The sequence below is a fragment of the Phyllobates terribilis genome, unplaced genomic scaffold (genome assembly GCF_046119375.1).
Source record: "Phyllobates terribilis strain yellow unplaced genomic scaffold, ASM4611937v1 Scaffold_4__5_contigs__length_816908805, whole genome shotgun sequence".
NCBI lineage: Eukaryota > Metazoa > Chordata > Amphibia > Anura > Dendrobatidae > Phyllobates > Phyllobates terribilis.
In genome coordinates, this window is record NW_027362764.1 from 690,366,832 (window position 1) to 690,389,495 (window position 22,664).

General features: G+C 55.1%; 5 non-coding genes across 5 annotated transcripts; all 5 read left to right on the forward strand.

Annotated features, from left to right (window-relative positions):
* Nucleotides 1-6,084: 6,084 nt before the first annotated feature.
* Nucleotides 6,085-6,203, forward strand: LOC141266792 (5S ribosomal RNA). The gene has a single exon (XR_012320816.1). It is a non-coding gene; the product is annotated as a 5S ribosomal RNA (ribosomal RNA).
* Nucleotides 6,204-7,909: 1,706 nt separating this feature from the next.
* LOC141267238 (5S ribosomal RNA) lies at nucleotides 7,910-8,028 on the forward strand. The gene has a single exon (XR_012321248.1). It is a non-coding gene; the product is annotated as a 5S ribosomal RNA (ribosomal RNA).
* A 1,706-nt stretch (nucleotides 8,029-9,734) lies between these two features.
* LOC141266430 (5S ribosomal RNA) lies at nucleotides 9,735-9,853 on the forward strand. Its single transcript, XR_012320467.1, has one exon. It is a non-coding gene; the product is annotated as a 5S ribosomal RNA (ribosomal RNA).
* A 9,533-nt stretch (nucleotides 9,854-19,386) lies between these two features.
* LOC141267071 (5S ribosomal RNA) lies at nucleotides 19,387-19,505 on the forward strand. The gene has a single exon (XR_012321087.1). It is a non-coding gene; the product is annotated as a 5S ribosomal RNA (ribosomal RNA).
* Nucleotides 19,506-21,211: 1,706 nt separating this feature from the next.
* On the forward strand, nucleotides 21,212-21,330 carry LOC141266821 (5S ribosomal RNA). Its single transcript, XR_012320843.1, has one exon. It is a non-coding gene; the product is annotated as a 5S ribosomal RNA (ribosomal RNA).
* Nucleotides 21,331-22,664: the final 1,334 nt, after the last annotated feature.

Sequence of the window (22,664 nt, forward strand, 5' to 3'; positions counted from 1 at the left end):
TGTCGTCCTTATCTTCCGGCAGCCATACAGATTGCAGAATTCCTGGAAGACCTCCGCTTCAAAGGCAGGTCCCTGGTCCGTCAGCACTTGGTCCGGGTACCCGTGTGGACGGCAAAAGTGCTGCTGAAAGGCTCTAGCTGCTGTTTGAGCCGTTAAGTCATTGACGGGGACGACAACCAGAAACCGGGAGTAATGATCCACGATGGTTAACGCGTAGACGTAGCCACTTCTGCTTGGGGTCAGTTTTACATGATCCAAGGCTACCAGTTCCAACGGTTGCCGGGTGACGATGGACTGCAGGGGAGTCTTCTGGCTGGCACGGTCCTTCCTTCTCAGGTTGCACGGGCCACAGTCTCTGCACCACTTCTCGATGGTTCCCCTCATGCCTACCCAGTGGAACCGCTCGCGCAGCAGGAACTCCAGCTTCTTCCACCCGAAGTGTCCAGCTCCGTCGTGGTATGCCTCCATCACCATGGCTGCGTCTCTTCGTGGCACCACTACTTGCCAGAGTAATTCATGCGTCCGGGAGTTAACCATTCTGCGGCACAACTTCCCTTTGTAAAGGAACAGTCGACTCTTCTCTGCCCATAGTTGTTTGGCTTCCTCCGGAGCGTCTGGTTCAAGGCGAGCCTCCGGCCGAGTCAGCATCTCCTTCACCAGTCGGACGGCAGGGTCGCTGTCTTGCGTTTCCGCCCAGTTGTAGTGGGGTAAGGGGTTCAACGTAGCAGCCTGCTTACTCCTTACCCGGTGGGAATACTGGATAGTCCCATGACGGTGGAACGCAGGGAGTTCAACTTCTTCCAGTCCCTCCGGATCTTCTTCTCCGTCCGGCAGGTTGGGCATCCTGGACAGGGCGTCCACGTTGGTATTGGAGCGTCCTGCCCGGTATTTGATTATGAACTCGTAGTTGGACAGACGGGCCATCCACCTCTGCTCCAGGGCACCGAGTCTTGCCGTGTCCAGGTGTGTCAACGGGTTGTTATCCGTGTACACGGTGAACCGGGAAGAAGCGAGGTAATGCTTAAAGCGCTCGGTGACTGCCCATACCACGGCCAGGAACTCTAGCTTAAATGAGCTGTAATTCTCGGGGTTCCTTTCGGTGGGTCGCAGTTTTCGGCTGGCGTAGGCGATTACTCGTTCCTTCCCCTGCTGGATCTGGGACAGTACGGCTCCTAGCCCGATGTTACTGGCGTCGGTGTAGAGGATAAAGGGCTGGCTATAATCCGGGTACGCCAGGATTTAGTCCCCCGTGAGGGCCATCTTCAGCTGGCGGAAGGACTCTTCTTCCAGCTCCTCCCATTTGAAGGGCGGCTTCTGGTTCTTGGCCTTCCGGGACTGGCCTATCAGGAGGTCCTGCATAGGTGCTGCCTTTTTGGTGAAACCGGGAATAAACCTTCGGTAGTAGCCTACCAACCCGAGGAACTGCCGCACTTCTTTTACGCTGGAGGGGCTTGGCCATTCCTTAATTGCGGTGATCTTATCAGGGTCGGGAGCCACTCCGTCAGCGCTCACCACGTGTCCCAGGTACTGCACCTTTGGTTTCAGGAGGTGACACTTGGAGGGTTTCACCTTTAGGCCGTAACTTGCCAGAGCTTCGAACACTTCCGCCAGGTGTTTCAGGTGGTCCTCATACGTCTTGGAATATACGATGACATCGTCCAGGTACAACAGGACCGTCTCGAAGTTTCTGTGGCCCAGACAACACTCCATTAGTCGTTGGAAGGTTCCCGGTGCGTTGCAGAGTCCGAACGGCATGCAGGTGAACTCGCTAAGTCCCATCGGGGTGGTGAATGCGGTCTTCTCCCGGTCCGCCTCTGCTACAGGAACCTGCCAGTACCCGCTAGTGAGATCCAAGGTAGAGAAGAAGTTAGCAGATCTTAAAGCAGCCAATGACTCCTCTATCCTTGGTAAGGGGTACGCATCCTTGTGTGTGATACGATTGATTTTCCGGTAATCTACACACATCCTCATGGTGTTGTCTTTCTTTCGGACTAAGACTAGTGGAGCTGCCCAGGGGCTACAGCTATCCCTGATCACCCCAGCCTCCTTCATGTCTCTAAGCATCCCCTTGGCGTGTTGGTAGTGGGCAGGGGGTACGGGTCGATACCTCTCTTTTATAGGAGGATGGTCTCCCGTGGGGATGTGGTGTTCTACCCCCTTGACTCGCCCGAAGTCTAACGGGTGTTTACTGAACACTCTCTCGTACTCCTGAACCACCCGATAGACTCCTTGTTTCTGGTGGGCGGGAGTGGAGTCAGTACCCAGATGTAGTTGCTGACACCAGTCCTCCATGTTTTTCTTAGAGCCGTTACCTTCCTCCGGGTGAGATGGAGGCAAGGGTTCCACAGATTGTATAGAATTTTGGTTAATGGTATATAATTTGGCTAGCGTGGCATACCGGGGCAGGTACACTTCCCTCTCCCCGATATTTATTATGCGAACGGGCACCCTCCCATGGCGTACATCAACCACCCCCCGTGCTGTCAAAATGGTGGGCCTACTGTCTGAGTAAACTGGTTCTACCATTGCCTGGTAATCTCTACCTCTCAGACCAATAGCTGCCCGGCACCAAATCATCATTTCACTTTTTGGGGGCATGGCAATAGGAAAAGGGTCACACATTCTTACGCTACCAATCTCACCGCCGGAGAGTTCCACCTGTTGCCGTCGCATCAGTGCCCGGATCTCTTTCTGGAGCACCCGCTGCTCGCCGGAGCTGGCGTTCTTGGCAACCTGCTGTAAAAGGAAAATCACCTCTGCAAGACAATTTTCAATTACATTAGTTCCTAGAGTTATTTTTGGGTGACTCTCATGTTTGTCAGTATCTACAATGATCAGTCCCTGTGCTGCCAGTTCGACTCTACCGATTTTGATGGTCACCTCTTTAAATCCGATCTGTGGCACGGGCTGGCCATTGCTGGCGATGATACTCAAGTCGTCGTCAGGGTAGCGGGTAATATCCGAGTCATTCCAGTACTGCTTAAAGAGCACGTACGGGATGGTGGTGACCTGTGACCCGGTGTCCAGTAGGGCACTCATGGGAATGCCATCCAGTACCACAGGCAAGACTGGACGTCCTCCCACATATCTGTCGCGCCAGTTCGATGGGCCTGGTGATCTTTTTCCTGGGGGTTGGCCCTCTACCCCAGGTTGTGCCCGTTTAAAGAACAGTACCTTGCCATATGTCCAGGTTGATTGCAGCGGCGGCAGATGGGTCGTCCGTCCTCGCTGTATCGGTCACTGGGTCTCTCTCTTGCCGGTGGGGTCCTCCTTGGTCGACGCCACGGGATGTCCTCCGGTCCGGATGCCAGCTGGATCTTCCCTGGGGTGGAAGCCTGTAAAGACTGCACAGTTCGGGTTAGCGCAGCAACGCTCTTAGCTAGCTCTTGGAGCTGATGGTGTAGGTCTGGAGCCGGGTCATTGTCCAAAGCCTGCGCATCAGCTCCCACAGGCCCTGCCAACAAGGGCGCCGCCTCCTGGTGGTAAGTGATAGCAGGGCGCTTGTGGGTCACAACGCCACCCGGTGCCGGTTCTCGGAGCACCCGGATGGCTCTGTCCTTGAACTGTGCAAAGCCCAGATGGGGATCCTGTAAGGCCATTGCCCGCAACTGGGTTCGGTGGGTATTACAACACAGTCCCTCTATAAACTGTTCGGTCAACAGCCTGTCCTCGTTTCCCACTCCATCAGGGTCGGTCTGCTTAATGGCCCTCAGGGCCTCTTGTAGGTTTAGTGCATAGTCCCTTATACTCTCATGCGCTCGCTGCTTGCACCCGTAGAATCTAAGCTTAATCTCGGCTGAGGTGCGGGTATCAAAGGTGTCCTTCAGCCGGGTTAGTATCCCTGCGACAGTCTTCCTCCCAGGTGGCCAGGATTTTACTTCCCTTTTGGCTGCCCCGGTTAGTTGGGCCACCAGGATGCTCACTTTTTGCTCTTCTGTGAGGGGGTACACCTGGAAGAGGCTATCCAGCTTTTCTCTAAAGTCATGCAGGGTATGTGACTCCCCTGAGTACTGGGGTAGCCAAGCTGCTCCCGGGATATAGGGCATGGTGAAGGGCATAACTGCAGCAGCGGTAGCGCTGGCGGGGGTTGAGGCAGTGAAGCTCTCCTCCGTATCCGACATCTTCCTCCCCCCTAGTGGACCGTGGCCTACCTTGCGATGATCCTCTTCCGTAGGCCGCGGCTCCGCAGTGGATCGTCAGGGTTGAGGACCTTCCGTCGCGCTCCTGTGATGTCGGCGTCTGCTGGGCTCCTTCCAGGACCTTACGCAACGTCCGGACGTGAGGCGGGGCTTCAGTTCTCGCGCGCTTTCGGAGTCCACGCCCCTCTTCTTCCCGCGCGGCGTCCTCAAGATGGCGTCCAATGGCGGGAAAACTCCACGGATAGCGGGAAGAAGGCAGAAGATGGCGCCGGATGGCGGGAAACTTCACCGATGGCGGGAAGAAGGCTGAAGACGGCGCCGGATGGCGGGAATCTTCACCACAGGTAAGTTTGAAAAGTCTCTTTTTCAGGCACGCAGTACCCGGTGGTTGCGGGCACGAAATCCTGCCGACTACGCCAAAGTTGACGCGCCCCTGGGCCTGTGTCGCGCTGCGTTGCGCACGCGGGAGCTTACCCGGAGCCAGATCTCTTGAGGGTTGTAGTCTCGTGGCGGTGACCCGGTCCGTGCCCAGGGAGTCAAACTGAGCGGCGATGTAACAGCGGTAGATGCAGGACGACTACGCCACCTGTTGAATGCAGCTATGGAGCTGCCGCTGCAGGACAGTCCGCTGAGGCCGGTGGATGGATGGTGCAGCGTAGATGGTATAACCCCCAACGGGAGGGGTATGGCCTCAGGGCAGCAGATGTGGATGATGGGGGTAGCAGGAACCACTCAGAGACGGTGCGGTGTAATTCAGGGTCTTTACTGGTAACAACGATAGACCCTCCCGGAGTACTTGCTAGTGAACGGGGCCTGGTCAGTCCTTGAGCAGATGGGATCTCCCCTGGCCAGGCGGAGTTGTAGGCCTCCCAAACTGACTGTACTCTTCTGGCTACCTTGCTAGAAGCGGATATAAGTAGCCCACGTCCCTGAGTGTACCGTGTGATGCTCACCCGTATGGCCGGTGACTCGGGGCCTTCTAATGGCTTCCGCTCCACGATGGCGGTGCTGGTCCCACGCGTGTGACCGTGCCTTCGGGTTTCTGGGCCTGAGGACCTGAAATCCCCTGCCGGTCGGCTTATGCTGCTGGGTAAGAGTTAGTCCCCACAGCCTCGGACGCCGGGTCCGGTAAGAAAGCTTCTCAGTCAGGGCGAGCTCTGCAGCTGTCAGCCCCTGACTCGTAGTAGTATTGCTTCTGCTGTTTCTTGTCTCTACTCTTCTTGACTGCTAACCCTGCTTCAGCCCCGGGTTTATATAGGGGAAGTTCTTCCCCTCCCAAGACTGGGCAGGAGGTGTGGCATGCACAGGATCCCTGACCAAAGGACCTCCCACCTGCTCTCAGACATAACATCTCTATCACTGTGGCAACCAGACCCCTGGGGTGTCACACTAACCTCAGTGCTAGGAAGGAGCGGGAGGGAATTGAGGGGGTGGTTCCTGCTAAGGCCCTGAAATAATAATAAGACAGGCAGGAGAGTCTGACGCATGGTGGCGGAAAAGCTGCAGGTGCAAATAGGGAATGTGGTCTCGTGCGAGCAACTTGTGCATGCTCGCTGTGTGTGAGTGTGCGCTTCCTAGGTACGGCGCGCTGCAGACAGTCAAAAGGGTTGCTCCCTTTCATTAAAAGTTAATCCCCGGCTGCAGGCTATTAGAAAGCAACTAACCGCGCTCTACTCACCCTACCCAGGTCTACCGGTGAGTCTCGCCGCTGCTCCCAGCCTGTGGCATTGGCCGCGACGCTGACGTTCCGTCGACAGCGCGGCAGCCGAACAGTGAGCTCAGCGGCTCTGAGCGGGGCGTTCTGTCTACAAGACCTTTTTAAGGAGCCAGCAAAAAAGTGAAGAGAAAAGAAAGCACAAAAGCACCTTGTCTTACTAAGCACTGGAAAGGGCAGCCGGCAACCGGACGTCAAAGTGGAAAAGCAGCAAGTGAGAGGCCTGTCTCTGCCTATGGCCACACCACCCTCAACATGCCCGATCTCGTCTGATCTTGGAAGCTAAGCAGGGTTGGGCCTGGTTAGTACTTGGATGGGAGACTGCCTGGGAATACCAGGTGCTGTAGGCTTTTGCTTTTTCTTACTTCCACCAGCAGGGGTCACTCTCCTCTATGCCTTTTTTCCATTCCTTTTTTCACAAGCGCACACATGCTCCTTTCTTCTTTTCATTTGCTTTCTCTCTTGCGCTATTTAATCCTTGCAAAATACCAGCATCCTTCTCATCACCGTGGGCCTCCAGCATTGTTGCTTATTTACTTTTAATACTAGGCTTCTTTTCACCAGGACCAGCGACTCCCGCATGACTGGAGGCAACCACCGCTGACCTGGAGGCAACCACCGGTAACCTGGAGGCCAGTTTACAGCACAACCCAAGCAAAACACCTTTGCAGGCCACACGACCCCCCCGAAGAGCAGCTCAAATTCACTCGCAACCATCTCACCCTCTTCCTTCATTCACTCCTGGGCGTTTCGCTCCACCCCAAGTTGCGGGTCCAGCTTGCTCTTTCTGTCACATCCCCGCGATGAACGGTTTAACCTGCAGGAGACCCTGCGCCGAGCCATTTTTAAACACATCTGATGCGGCAGGTGTTTCATTGCTCAACAAACAACACCTATAGGGACGGCACAGCCTATGCATCGGTCCTTCGGAGACCGCCCCAGAACGGCCAGAGTTCTCGTCCCCACGCGAGCCTGAGGAAGGCTGGCCGGGCGATGGGCCAAGCAGCGTCTACTGGCCATACCACCTTGGATACGTCCGATCTCGGAAGCAAAGCAGAGATGGGTTCGGAAATACTTGGTTGGGACACCTCCTGAGAACACCAGGTATTGTAGACAATTTTGATGACGTTTTGCCATCTTGCCCAGCTCGGCTAGCATTGAGTGGCGCCTTGCTGGACACCGACCTTACGTAAAGTAGAGGCTGGAAGTCCCAAGCCTCCCAAGCCCCCCAAGACCTCTAAGATAAGGACGCAACCCCGCCGCCTCTACCAGGCCTCACACCGAGCTCCTTGCCACAGCTAGGAGTGCTTATTGACCCCGCAGCCGGCCGTATGCAAATGATGGCGTTAAAAGCATCTCGCGCTGTGAAGGGGCCAGGCTTTCAGCAACTGCCCAGGGGATGGTTTTAGAGGGCGACCGCCTAACGAGGGCCAGCAGAAGTAACGTCTTCTTCTTCAAAGAACCTTGTGTAACTAACCCAATCAGACAGCTGCCCAGGAGCTAACCTCAGTGCTAGGAAGGAGCGGGAGGGAATTGAGGGGGTGGTTCCTGCTAAGGCCCTGAAATAATAATAAGAGAGGCAGGAGAGTCTGACGCATGGTGGCGGAAAAGCTGCAGGTGCAAATAGGGAATGTGGTCTCGTGCGAGCAACTTGTGCATACTCGCTGTGTGTGAGTGTGCGCTTCCTAGGTACGGCGCGCTGCAGACAGTCAAAAGGGTTGCTCCCTTTCATTAAAAGTTAATCCCCGGCTGCAGGCTATTAGAAAGCAACTAACCGCGCTCTACTCACCCTACCCAGGTCTACCGGTGAGTCTCGCCGCTGCTCCCGGCCTGTGGCATTGGCCGCGACGCTGACGTTCCGTCGACAGCGCGGCAGGCGATCAGTGAGCTCAGCGGCTCTGAGCGGGGCGTTCTGTCTACAAGACCTTTTTAAGGAGCCAGCAAAAAAGTGAAGAGAAAGGAAAGCACAAAAGCACCTTGTCTTACTAAGCACTGGAAAGGGCAGCTGGCAACCGGACGTCAAAGTAGAAAAGCAGCAAGTGAGAGGCCTGTCTCTGCCTATGGCCACACCACCCTGAACACTCCTGATCTTGTCTGATCTCGGATTATAAGCAGGGTTGGGCCTGGTTAGTACTTGGATGGGAGACCGCCTGGGAATACCAGGTGCTGTAGGCTTTTGCTTTTTCTTACTTCCACCAGCAGGGGTCACTCTCCTCTATGCCTTTTTTCCATTCCTTTTTTCACAAGCGCACACATGCTCCTTTCTTCTTTTCATTTGCTTTCTCTCTTGCGCTATTTAATCCTTGCAAAATACCAGCATCCTTCTCATCACCGTGGGCCTCCAGCATTGTTGCTTATTTACTTTTAATACTAGGCTTCTTTTCACCAGGACCAGCGACTCCCGCATGACTGGAGGCAACCACCGCTGACCTGGAGGCAACCACCGGTAACCTGGAGGCCAGTTTACAGCACAACCCAAGCAAAACACCTTTGCAGGCCACACGACCCCCCCGAAGAGCAGCTCAAATTCACTCGCAACCATCTCACCCTCTTCCTTCATTCACTCCTGGGCGTTTCGCTCCACCCCAAGTTGCGGGTCCAGCTTGCTCTTTCTGTCACATCCCCGCGATGAACGGTTTAGCCTGCAGGAGACCCTGCGCCGAGCCATTTTTAAACACATCTGATGCGGCAGGTGTTTCATTGCTCAACAAACAACACCTATAGGGACGGCACAGCCTATGCATCGGTCCTTCGGAGACCGCCCCAGAACGGCCAGAGTTCTCGTCCCCACGCGAGCCTGAGGAAGGCTGGCCGGGCGATGGGCCAAGCAGCGTCTACTGGCTATACCACCTTGGATACGTCCGATCTCAGAAGCAAAGCAGAGATGGGTTCGGAAATACTTGGTTGGGACACCTCCTGAGAACACCAGGTATTGTAGACAATTTTGATGACGTTTTGCCATCTTGCGCAGCTCGGCTAGCATTGAGTGGCGCCTTGCTGGACACCGACCTTACGTAAAGTAGAGGCTGGAATTCCCAAGCCTCCCAAGCCCCCCAAGACCTCTAAGATAAGGACGCAACCCCGCCGCCTCTACCAGGCCTCACACCGAGCTCCTTGCCACGGCTAGGAGTGCTTATTGACCCCGCAGCCGGCCGTATGCAAATGATGGCGTTAAAAGCATCTCGCGCTGTGAAGGGGCCAGGCTTTCAGCAGCTGCCCAGGGGATGGTTTTAGAGGGTGACCGCCTAACGAGGGCCAGCAGAAGTAACGTCTTCTTCTTCAAAGAAGCTTGTGTAACTAACCCAATCAGACAGCTGCCCAGGAGCTAACCTCAGTGCTAGGAAGGAGCGGGAGGGAATTGAGGGGGTGGTTCCTGCTAAGGCCCTGAAATAATAATAAGACAGGCAGGAGAGTCTGACGCATGGTGGCGGAAAAGCTGCAGGTGCAAATAGGGAATGTGGTCTCGTGCGAGCAACTTGTGCATGCTCGCTGTGTGTGAGTGTGCGCATCCTAGGTACGGCGCGCTGCAGACAGTCAAAAGGGTTGCTCCCTTTCATTAAAAGTTAATCCCCGGCTGCAGGCTATTAGAAAGCAACTAACCGCGCTCTACTCACCCTACCCAGGTCTACCGGTGAGTCTCGCCGCTGCTCCCGGCCTGTGGCATTGGCCGCGACGCTGACGTTCCGTCGACAGCGCGGCAGCCGATCAGTGAGCTCAGCGGCTGTGAGCGGGGCGTTCTGTCTACAAGACCTTTTTAAGGAGCCAGCAAAAAAGTGAAGAGAAAGGAAAGCATAAAAGCACCTTGTCTTACTAAGCACTGGAAAGGGCAGCCGGCAACCGGACGTCAAAGTAGAAAAGCAGCAAGTGAGAGGCTTGTCTCTGCCTATGGCCACACCACCCTGAACAAACCTGATCTCGTCTGATCTCCGATTATAAGCAGGGTTGGGCCTGGTTAGTACTTGGATGGGAGACCGCCTGGGAATACCAGGTGCTGTAGGCTTTTGCTTTTTCTTACTTCCACCAGCAGGGGTCACTCTCCTCTATGCCTTTTTTCCATTCCTTTTTTCACAAGCGCACATGTGGCACCCCAGGGGTCTGGTTTCCACAGTAATGTAATGTTATGTCTGAGAGCAGGTGGGAGGTCCTTTGGTCAGGGATCCTGTGCATGCCACACCTCCTGCCCAGTCTTGGGAGGGGAAGAACTTCCCCTATATAAACCCGGGGCTGAGGCAGGGTTAGGAGTAGAGAAGAAGCAGAGACAAGAAACAGTCATAGGAAGAAACAGCAGAAGCTCAGTGGGAGCAATACTACTATGAGTCAGGGGCTGGCAGCTGCAGAGCTCGCCCTGACTGAGAAGCTTTCTTACCGGACCCGGCGTCCGAGGCTGTGGGGACTAACTCTTACCCAGCAGCAGAAGCCGACCGGCAGGGGATTTCAGGTCCTCAGGCCCAGAAACCCGAAGGCAAGGTCACACGCGTGGGACCAGCACCGCCAACGTGGAGCGGAAGCCATTAGAAGGCCCCGAGTCACCGGCCATACGGGTGAGCACCACACGGCACACTCAGGGACGTGGGCTACTTATATCCGCTTCTAGCAAGGTAGCCAGAAGAGTACAGTCAGTTTGGGAGGCCTACAACTCCGCCTGGCCAGGGGAGATCCCATCTGCTCAAGGACTGACCAGGCCCCGTTCGCTAGCAAGTACTCCGGGAGGGTCTATCGTTGTTACCAGTAAAGACCCTGAATTACACCGCACCGTCTCTGAGTGGTTCCTGCTACCCCCATCTTCCACGTCGGCTGCCCTGAGGCCATACCCCTCCCGTTGGGGGTTATACTATCACGCTGCACAATTCTACATCGGCCTCAGCGGTCTGCCCTGCAGCGGCAGCTCCATAGCTGCAAATCAACGGGTGGCGTAGTCGACACTCAAATAACACCTATCAAGACTGCCACACACTGAGTTTGACTCCCTGGGCACGGACCGGGTCCCCGCCACTCGGAGACTACAACCCTCATCTGATCCGGTTCCGGGTAAGCCCCCGAGCGCGAGACGCTGCGCGACACAGCAGGCCCAGGGGCGCGTCAACTTTGGCGTAGTCGGCAGGATTTCGTGCCCGCAACCACCGGGTACTGCGTGCCTGAAAAAGAGACTTTCAAACTCACCTGTGGTGAAGATTCCCGCCATCCGGCGCCATTTTCAGCCTTCTTCCCGCCATCTGTGAAGATTCCCGCCATCCGGCGCCATCTTCAGCCTTCTTCCCGCCATCCGTGGAGTTTTCCCGCTGTTGGACGCCATCTTGAGGACGCCGCGCGGGAAGAAGAGGGGCGTGGACTCCAAAAAGCCCGCGAGAACTGAAGCCCCGCCTCACGTCCGGACGTTGCGTAAGGTCCTGGAAGGAGCCCAGCAGACGCCGACGTCACCGGAGCGCGACGGAAGGTCCTCAACCCTGACGATCCACTGCGGAGCCGCGGCCTACGGAAGAGGATCATCGCAAGGTAGGCCACGGTCCACTAGGGGGGAGAAGGATGTCGGATACGGAGGAGAGCTTCACCGCTTCAACCCCCGCCAGCGCCACCGCTGTCGCGGTCATGCCTTTCACCATGCCCTATATCCCGGGGGCAGCCTGGCTACCCCAGTACTCAGGGGAGTCACATACCCTGCAGGACTTTAGAGAAAGGCTGGATAGCCTCTTCCAGGTGTACCCCCTCACAGAAGAGCAAAAAGTGAGCATCCTGGTGGCCCAATTAACCGGAGCAGCCCGAAGGGAGGTAAAGTCCTGGCCACCTGGGGGGAGGACTGTCGCAGGGATACTAACCCGGCTGAAGGACACCTTTGATACCCGCACCTCAGCCGAGATCAAGCTTAGATTCTACGGGTGCAAACAGCGGGCCCATGAGAGTATAAGGGACTATGCCCTGAACCTACAAGAGGTCCTGAGAGCCGTTAAGCAGACCGACCCTGACGGCGTGGGAGACGAGGACAGGCTGTTGACTGAACAATTTATAGAGGGTTTATATTGCAATGCCCACCGAACCCAGTTGCGGGCAATGGCCCTACAGGACCCTCATCTGGGATTTGCACAGTTCAAGGACAGAGCCATCCGGGTGCTCCGAGAACCGGCACCGGATGGCGTTGTGACCCACAGGCGCCCAGCTATCACTTACCACCAGGAGGCGGCGCCCTTGTCGGCAGGGCCTGTAGGGGCTGATGCGCAGGCTTTGAACAATGACCCGGCTCCAGACCTGCACCATCAGGTCCAAGAGCTAGCTAAAAGCGTTGCTGCGTTAACCCGAACTGTGCAGTCTTCACAGGCTTCCACTCCAGGGAAGATCCAGCTGGCATCCGGACCGGAGAACATCCCGTGGAGTCGACCAAGGAGGACCCCACCGGCCAGAGGAAGACCCAGTGACCGGTACAACGAGGACGGACGACCCATCTGCCGCCGCTGCAATCAACCCGGACATATGGCAAGGTACTGTCCTTTAAACTGGCACAACCTGGGGGTAGAGGGCCAACCCCCAGGAAAAAGACCACAAGGCCCATCGAACTGGCGCGACAAATATGTCGGAGGGCGTCCAGTCTTGCCTGTGGTACTGGATGGCATCCCTATGAGTGCCCTACTGGACACCGGGTCACAGGTCACCACCATTCCGTACGTGCTCTTCAAGCAGTACTGGAATGACTCGGATATAACCCGCTACCCTGACGACGACTTGAGTATCATCGCCAGCAATGGTCAGCCCGTGCCACAGATCAGATTTAAAGAGGCGACCATTAAAATTGGTAGAGTCGAACTGGCAGCACAGGGACTGATTATTGTAGACATTGACAAACACGAGAGTCACCCAAAGATAACGCTAGGAACTAATGTAATTGAAAATTGTCTTGCAGAGGTGATTTTCCTTTTACAACAGGTTGCCAAGAACGCCAGCTCCGGCGAGCAGCGAGTGCTCCAGAAAGAGATCCGGGCACTGAGGCGACGGCAACAGGTGGAACTCTCCGGCGGTGAGATTGGTAGCGTAAGAATGTGTGACCCTTTCCCTATTGCCATGCCCCCAAAAAGTGAAATGATGATTTGGTGCCGGGCAGCTATTGGTCCGAGAGGTAGGGATTACCAGGCAATGGTAGAACCAGTTTACTCAGACAGTAGGCCCACCATTTTGACAGCACGGGGGGTGGTTCATGTACGCCATGGGAGGGTGCCCGTTCGCCTAATAAATATCGGGAAGAGGGAAGTATACCTACCCCGGTATGCCACGCTAGCCAAATTATATACCATCAACCAAAACTCTATACAGTCTGTGGAAGCCTTGCCTCCATCTCACCCGGAGGAAGGTAACGGCTCTAAGAAAGTAATGGAGGATTGGTGTCAGCAACTACACTTGGGAACTGACTCCACTCCCTCCCACCAGAAACAGGGAGTCTACCGGGTGGTTCAAGAGTATGAGAGAGTGTTTAGTAAACACCCGTTAGACTTCGGGCGAGTTAAGGGGGTAGAACACCGCATCCCCACGGGAGATCATCCTCCCATAAAAGAGAGGTATCGACCCGTACCTCCTGCACATTACCAACACGCCAAGGGGATGCTTAGAGACATGAAGGAGGCTGGGGTAATCCGGGATAGCTGTAGCCCCTGGGCAGCCCCACTAGTTTTAGTCAAAAAGAAAGACAACACTATGAGGATGTGTGTAGATTACCGGAAAATCAATCGTATCACACACAAGGATGCGTACCCTTTACCAAGGATAGAGGAGTCTTTGGCTGCTTTAAGATCTGCTAACTTCTTCTCTACCTTGGATCTCACTAGCGGGTACTGGCAGGTTCCTGTAGCAGAGGCGGACCGGGAGAAGACCGCATTCACCACCCCGATGGGACTTAGCGAGTTTACCTGTATGCCGTTTGGACTTTGTAACGCACCCGGAACCTTCCAACGATTAATGGAGTGCTGTCTGGGACACAAAAACTTCGAGACGGTCCTGTTGTACCTGGACGATGTCATCGTATATTCCAAGACTTATGAGGACCACCTGAAACATCTGGCGGAAGTGTTCGAAGCCCTGGCAAGTTACGGCCTGAAGGTGAAACCCTCTAAGTGTCACCTCCTGAAGCCAAAGGTGCAGTACCTGGGACACGTGGTGAGCGCTGACGGAGTGGCTCCCGACCCTGATAAGATCACCGCAATTAAGGAATGGCCAAGTCCCTCCAGTATAAAGGAAGTGCGGCAGTTCCTTGGGTTGGTAGGCTATTACCGCAGATTCATCCCCGGTTTCACCAAAAAGGCAGCTCCCATGCAGGACCTCCTGATAGGCCAGTCCCGGAAGGCCAAGAACCAGAAGCCGCCCTTCAGATGGGAGAAGTTAGAAGAAGAGTCCTTCCGCCAGCTGAAGATGGCCCTCACGGGGGATGAAATCCTGGCGTACCCCGATTACAGCCAGCCCTTTATCCTCTACACTGACGCAAGTAACATCGGGCTAGGAGCTGTGCTGTCCCAGATCCAGCAGGGGAAAGAACGAGTAATCGCTTACGCCAGCCGAAAACTGCGACCCACCGAGAGAAACCCGGAGAATTACAGCTCCTTTAAGCTAGAGTTCCTGGCAGTGGTGTGGGCAGTCACCGAACGCTTTAAGCACTACCTCGCTTCTTCCCGGTTCATCGTGTACACGGATAACAACCCGTTGACACACCTGGACACAGCAAGACTCGGTGCCCTAGAGCAGAGATGGATGGCTCGTCTGTCCAACTACGAGTTCACAATCAAATACCGGGCAGGACGCTCCAATACCAACGCGGACGCCCTGTCCAGGATGCCAAATCTACCGGACGTAGGAGAAGATCCAGAGGAACTGGAAGAAGTCGAACTCCCTGCGTTCCATCGTCATGGGACTATCCAGTGTTCCCACCGGGTAGGGAGTAAGCAAGCCGCTACGTTTAACCCCTTGCCTCACTACAACTGGGCGGAAACGCAAGACAGCGACCCTGCCGTCCGGCTGGTAAAGGAGATGCTGACTCGGCCAGAGGCTCGCCTTGACCCAGACGCTCCGGAGGAAGCCAAGCAACTGTGGGCAGAAAAGAGTAGACTGTTCCTTTACAAGGGGAAGTTGTGCCGCAGAATGGTTAACTCCCGGACGCATGAACTAATCTGGCAAATAGTGGTGCCACGAAGAGACGCAGCCATGGTGATGGAGGCATACCACGACGGGGCTGGACACTTCGGATGGAAGAAGCTGGAGTTCCTGCTGCGCGAGCGGTTCCACTGGGTAGGCATGAGGGGAACCATCGAGAGGTGGTGCAGAGACTGTGGCCCGTGCAACCTAAGAAGGAAGGACCGTGCCAGCCAGAAGACTCCCCTGCAGTCCATCGTCACCCGGCAGCCGTTGGAACTGGTAGCCTTGGATCATGTAAAACTGACCCCAAGCAGAAGTGGCTACGTCTACGCGTTAACCATCGTGGATCATTACTCCCGGTTTCTGGTTGTCGTCCCCGTCAAGGACTTAATGGCTCAAACAGCAGCTAGAGCCTTTCAGCAGCACTTTTGCCGTCCACACGGTTACCCGGACCAAGTGCTGACGGACCAGGGACCTGCCTTTGAAGCGGAGGTCTTCCAGGAATTCTGCAATCTGTATGGCTGCCGGAAGATAAGGACGACACCCTACCATCCGCAAACTAATGGACTTTGTGAGAAAATGAACCAGGTGGTAATGGATCTTCTGAAAACGTTGCCCCTGGAAGAACGCAGTCTGTGGCCTGAGAAGTTGCCCGATCTGGTGGACCTATACAACCACATCCCGGTAGGTTCCACCAACTGTACCCCGGCTTACCTAATGAGGGCGAGACCTGGTAAGTTACCTGTTGACCTGGAAATGGGAGTCCTGACACCCGAGGACACTTCACCAGAAACAGACTGGGACACAGAGAGGCAGCAGCAGTACCGGAGAGTACAGGAGAGCGTGGAGCGAAGTCTCTGTCAGGCTAGGGAAAGACAAGAGAAAACTTACAACCAGTATGCTCCCGCTGTTCCCCTGGTACCCGGAGAGCAGGTCTTGAAGAGAAAAAGACGGCTCCACAAGTTGGACGACCAGTGGGAGAAGGACCCGTACACCGTACTGCCCTCAAGCCACGACAACCCAAAGGTCTGTACCATCAGTAAAGATGGAGGGGAAACCACAACCATTGTATCCCGGGATCACCTGAAGAAGTGTCCCGAACAGCTACGGAACCCTGAAGAGGAACAAGAAGACCCTCGACCCGTAGAGGAAAGGGAAGACATGGTTAGTACTGTGCTCGGAGACTTCCCTCGGTCTTGGACTCAAGTCAATGGCGCAGTTGTGGTACCCGTACTCACCTTCCTCCAACCCGCATCCCAAGCACCTACGGAGCGACAGGTAGAGCTGGAAGAGCAGCCGGTCCAGGAGGCAGAAGACTCCACACAAGCAGAACAGGAGGATCAACCCTCTGCTTATAGTGAGCCTGCCGTACCCCTAGTGAGCCAAAGAGCCGGTAGACAGCTGCCCAGTTTACCCTTGACAGCTCCTACACCCTGTAGTTCAGGGCTAGACAGTCAGCTCCGTAGGTCCACTAGGGCCACTAGAGGCCAGTTACCCGCACGTTGGAGGATTTGAAATGTATAAGTTGTTTTATTTGTGGTTACCTGTTTTTCTTATTGCTTGTGTATAATTATGTGTTTCTAGTTGTTTATAGGAGTATTTGGTGGATTTACCGGGAATCCTGTGTACATAGTTGGAGCGTAACCCAGGACGGACTAAAGACTGTTAAGGACTCGGGGCAGAACAAACCCCTACCTGGTTACGTCTCCCTGTTTTGGTGAAATGGACACCTTGCTTTCTTCAAAGACTGCACCCGGTTACGGATATCCGTGACCACCTTTATGTGTTTCTTCTTATTGTACTATTATTGTTGTTATATCTTGTTATGTTTTTCTAAAATATGTTTAGTCCCGGAGTACTAAATTTCACTAGGGGGGAATGTGGCACCCCAGGGGTCTGGTTTCCACAGTAATGTAATGTTATGTCTGAGAGCAGGTGGGAGGTCCTTTGGTCAGGGATCCTGTGCATGCCACACCTCCTGCCCAGTCTTGGGAGGGGAAGAACTTCCCCTATATAAACCCGGGGCTGAGGCAGGGTTAGGAGTAGAGAAGAAGCAGAGACAAGAAACAGTCATAGGAAGAAACAGCAGAAGCTCAGTGGGAGCAATACTACTATGAGTCAGGGGCTGGCAGCTGCAGAGCTCGCCCTGACTGAGAAGCTTTCTTACCGGACCCGGCGTCCGAGGCTGTGGGGACTAACTCTTACCCAGCAGCAGAAGCCGACCGGCAGGGGATTTCAGGTCCTCAGGCCCAGAAACCCGAAGGCAAGGTCACACGCGTGGGACCAGCACCGCCAACGTGGAGCGGAAGCCATTAGAAGGCCCCGAGTCACCGGCCATACGGGTGAGCACCACACGGCACACTCAGGGACGTGGGCTACTTATATCCGCTTCTAGCAAGGTAGCCAGAAGAGTACAGTCAGTTTGGGAGGCCTACAACTCCGCCTGGCCAGGGGAGATCCCATCTGCTCAAGGACTGACCAGGCCCCGTTCGCTAGCAAGTACTCTGGGAGGGTCTATCGTTGTTACCAGTAAAGACCCTGAATTACACCGCACCGTCTCTGAGTGGTTCCTGCTACCCCCATCTTCCACGTCGGCTGCCCTGAGGCCATACCCCTCCCGTTGGGGGTTATACTATCACGCTGCACAATTCTACATCGGCCTCAGCGGTCTGCCCTGCAGCGGCAGCTCCATAGCTGCAAATCAACGGGTGGCGTAGTCGACACTCAAATAACACCTATCAAGACTGCCATACACTGAGTTTGACTCCCTGGGCACGGACCGGGTCCCCGCCACTCGGAGACTACAACCCTCATCTGATCCGGTTCCGGGTAAGCCCCCGAGCGCGAGACGCTGCGCGACACAGCAGGCCCAGGGGCGCGTCACACACATGCTCCTTTCTTCTTTTCATTTGCTTTCTCTCTTGCGCTATTTAATCCTTGCAAAATACCAGCATCCTTCTCATCACCGTGGGCCTCCAGCATTGTTGCTTATTTACTTTTAATACTAAGCTTCTTTTCACCAGGACCAGCGACTCCCGCATGACTGGAGGCAACCACCGCTGACCTGGAGGCAACCACCGGTAACCTGGAGGCCAGTTTACAGCACAACCCAAGCAAAACACCTTTGCAGGCCACACGACCCCCCCGAAGAGCAGCTCAAATTCACTCGCAACCATCTCACCCTCTTCCTTCATTCACTCCTGGGCGTTTCGCTCCACCCCAAGTTGCGGGTCCAGCTTGCTCTTTCTGTCACATCCCCGCGATGAACGGTTTAGCCTGCAAACAAACAACACCTATAGGGACGGCACAGCCTATGCATCGGTCCTTCGGAGACCGCCCCAGAACGGCCAGAGTTCTCGTCCCCACGCAAGCCTGAGGAAGGCTGGCCGGTCGATGGGCCAAGCAGCGTCTACTGGCCATACCACCTTGGATACGTCCGATCTCGGAAGCAAAGCAGAGATGGGTTCGGAAATACTTGGTTGGGACACCTCCTGAGAACACCAGGTATTGTAGACAATTTTGATGACGTTTTGCCATCTTGCGTAGCTCGGCTAGCATGGAGTGGCGCCTTGCTGGACACCGACCTTACGTAAAGTAGAGGATGGAAGTCCCAAGCCGCCCAAGCCCCCCAAGACCTCTAAGATAAGGACGCAACCCCGCCGCCTCTACCAGGCCTCACACCGAGCTCCTTGCCACGACTAGGAGTGCTTATTGACCCCACAGCGGGCCGTATGCAAATGATGGCGTTAAAAGCATCTCGCGCTGTGAAGGGGCCAGGCTTTCAGCAGCTGCCCAGGGGATGGTTTTAGAGGGCGACCGCCTAACGAGGGCCAGCAGAAGTAACGTCTTCTTCTTCAAAGAAGCTTGTGTAACTAACCCAATCAGACAGCTGCCCAGGAGCTAACCTCAGTGCTAGGAAGGAGCGGGAGGGAATTGAGGGGGTGGTTCCTGCTAAGGCCCTGAAATAATAATAAGACAGGCAGGAGAGTCTGACGCATGGTGGTGGAAAAGCTGCAGGTGCAAATAGGGAATGTGGTCTCGTGCGAGCAACTTGTGCATGCTCGCTGTGTGTGAGTGTGCGCTTCCTAGGTACGGCGCGCTGCAGACAGTCAAAAGGGTTGCTCCCTTTCATTAAAAGTTAATCCCCGGCTGCAGGCTATTAGAAAGCAACTAACCGCGCTCTACTCACCCTACCCAGGTCTACCGGTGAGTCTCGCCGCTGCTCCCGGCCTGTGGCATTGGCCGCGGCAGCCGATCAGTGAGCTCAGCGGCTCTGAGCGGGGCGTTCTGTCTACAAGACCTTTTTAAGGAGCCAGCAAAAAAGTGAAGAGAAAGGAAAGCACAAAAGCACCTTGTCTCACTAAGCACTGGAAAGGGCAGCCGGCAGCCGGACGTCAAAGTAGAAAAGCAGCAAGTGAGAGTCTTCTCTCTGCCTACGGCCACACCACCCTGAACACACCCGTTCTCGTCTGATCTCAGAATCTAAGCAGGGTTGGGCCTGCTTAGTACTTGGATGGGAGACCGCCTGGGAATACCAGGTGCTGTAGGCTTTTGCTTTTTCTTACTTCCACCAGCAGGGGTCACTCTCCTCTATGCCTTTTTTCCATTCCTTTTTTCACAAGCGCACACATGCTCCTTTCTTCTTTTCATTTGCTTTCTCTCTTGCGCTATTTAATCCTTGCAAAATACCAGCATCCTTCTCATCACCGTGGGCCTCCAGCATTGTTGCTTATTTACTTTTAATACTAGGCTTCTTTTCACCAGGACCAGCGACTCCCTCATGACTGGAGGCAACCACCGCTGACCTGGAGGCAACCACCGGTAACCTGGAGGCCAGTTTACAGCACAACCCAAGCAAAACACCTTTGCAGGCCACACGACCCCACCGAAGAGCAGCTCAAATTCACTCGCAACCATCTCACCCTCTTCCTTCATTCACTCCTGGGCGTTTCGCTCCACCCCAAGTTGCGGGTCCAGCTTGCTCTTTCTGTCACATCCCCGCGATGAACGGTTTAGCCTGCAGGAGACCCTGCGCCGAGCCATTTTTAAACACATCTGATGCGGCAGGTGTTTCATTGCTCAACAAACAACACCTATAGGGACGGCACAGCCTATGCATCGGTCCTTCGGAGACCGCCCCAGAACGGCCAGAGTTCTCGTCCCCACGCGAGCCTGAGGAAGGCTGGCCGGGCGATGGGCCAAGCAGCGTCTACTGGCCATACCACCTTGGATACGTCCGATCTCGGAAGCAAAGCAGAGATGGGTTCGGAAATACTTGGTTGGGACACCTCCTGAGAACACCAGGTATTGTAGACAATTTTGATGACGTTTTGCCATCTTGCCCAGCTCGGCTAGCATTGAGTGGCGCCTTGCTGGACACCGACCTTACGTAAAGTAGAGGCTGGAAGTCCCAAGCCTCCCAAGCCCCCCAAGACCTCTAAGATAAGGACGCAACCCCGCCGCCTCTACCAGGCCTCGCACCGAGCTCCTTGCCACGGCTAGGAGTGCTTATTGACCCCGCAGCCGGCCGTATGCAAATGATGGCGTTAAAAGCATCTCGCGCTGTGAAGGGGCCAGGCTTTCAGCAGATGCCCAGGGGATGGTTTTAGAGGGCGACCGCCTAACGAGGGCCAGCAGAAGTAACGTCTTCTTCTTCAAAGAAGCTTGTGTAACTAACTCAATCAGACAGCTGCCCAGGAGCTAACCTCAGTGCTAGGAAGGAGCGGGAGGGAATTGAGGGGGTGGTTCCTGCTAAGGCCCTGAAATAATAATAAGACAGGCAGGAGAGTCTGACGCATGGTGGCGGAAAAGCTGCAGGTGCAAATAGGGAATGTGGTCTCGTGCGAGCAACTTGTGCATGCTCGCTGTGTGTGAGTGTGCGCTTCCTAGGTACGGCGCGCTGCAGCCAGTCAAAAGGGTTGCTCCCTTTCATTAAAAGTTAATCCCCGGCTGCAGGCTATTAGAAAGCAACTAACCGCGCTCTACTCACCCTACCCAGGTCTACCGGTGAGTCTCGCCGCTGCTCCCGGCCTGTGGCATTGGCCGCGACGCTGACGTTCCGTCGACAGCGCGGCAGCCGATCAGTGAGCTCAGCGGCTGTGAGCGGGGCGTTCTGTCTACAAGACCTTTTTAAGGAGCCAGCAAAAAAGTGAAGAGAAAGGAAAGCACAAAAGCACCTTGTCTTACTAAGCACTGGAAAGGGCAGCCGGCAACCGGACGTCAAAGTGAAAAAGCAGCAAGTGAGAGGCCTGGCTCTGCCTACCGCCACACCACCCTGAACACGCCCGATCTTGTCTGATCTCGGAAGCTAAGCAGGGTCAGGCCTGGTTAGTACTTGGATGGGAGACCACCTGGGAAAACCAGGTGCTGTAGGCTTTTGCTTTTTCTTACTTCCACCAGCAGGGGTCACTCTCCTCTATGCCTTTTTTCCATTCCTTTTTTCACAAGCGCACACATGCTCCTTTCTTCTTTTCATTTGCTTTCTCTCTTGCGCTATTTAATCCTTCAAAATACCAGCATCCTTCTCATCACCGTGGGCCTCCAGCATTGTTGCTTATTTACTTTTAATACCAGGCTTCTTTTCACCAGGACCAGCGACTCCCGCATGACTGGAGGCAACCACCGCTGACCTGGAGGCAACCACCGGTAACCTTGAGGCCAGTTTACAGCACAACCCAAGCAAAACACCTTTGCAGGCCACACGACCCCCCCGAAGAGCAGCTCAAATTCACTCGCAACCATCTCACCCTCTTCCTTCATTCACTCCTGGGCGTTTCGCTCCACCCCAAGTTGCGGGTCCAGCTTGCTCTTTCTGTCACATCCCCGCGATGAACGGTTTAGCCTGCAGGAGACCCTGCGCCGAGCCATTTTTAAACACATCTGATGCGGCAGGTGTTTCATTGCTCAACAAACAACACCTATAGGGACGGCACAGCCTATGCATCGGTCCTTCGGAGACCGCCCCAAAACGGCCAGAGTTCTCGTCCCCACGTGAGCCTGAGGAAGGCTGGCCGGGCGATGGGCCAAGCAGCGTCTACTGGCCATACCACCTTGGATACGTCCGATCTCGGAAGCAAAGCAGAGATGGGTTCGGAAATACTTGGTTGGGACACCTCCTGAGAACACCAGGTATTGTAGTGAATTTTGATGACGTTTTGCCATCTTGCACACCTCGGCTAGCATTGAGTGGCGCCTTGCTGGACACCGACCTTACGTAAAGTAGAGGCTGGAAGTCCCAAGTCTCCCAAGCCCCCCAAGACCTCTAAGATAAGGACGCAACCCCGCCGCCTCTACCAGGCCTCACACCGAGCTCCTTGCCACGGCTAGGAGTGCTTATTGACCCCGCAGCCGGCCGTATGCAAATGATGGCGTTAAAAGCATCTCGCGCTGTGAAGGGGCCAGGCTTTCAGCAGCTGCCCAGGGGATGGTTTTAGAGGGCGACCGCCTAACGAGGGCCAGCAGAAGTAACGTCTTCTTCTTCAAAGAATCTTGTGTAACTAACCCAATCAGACAGCTGCCCAGGAGCTAACCTCAGTGCTAGGAAGGAGCGGGAGGGAATTGAGGGGGTGGTTCCTGCTAAGGCCCTGAAATAATAATAAGACAGGCAGGAGAGTCTGACGCATGGTGGCGGAAAAGCTGCAGGTGCAAATAGGGAATGTGGTTTCGTGCGAGCAACTTGTGCATGCTCGCTGTGTGTGAGTGTGCGCTTC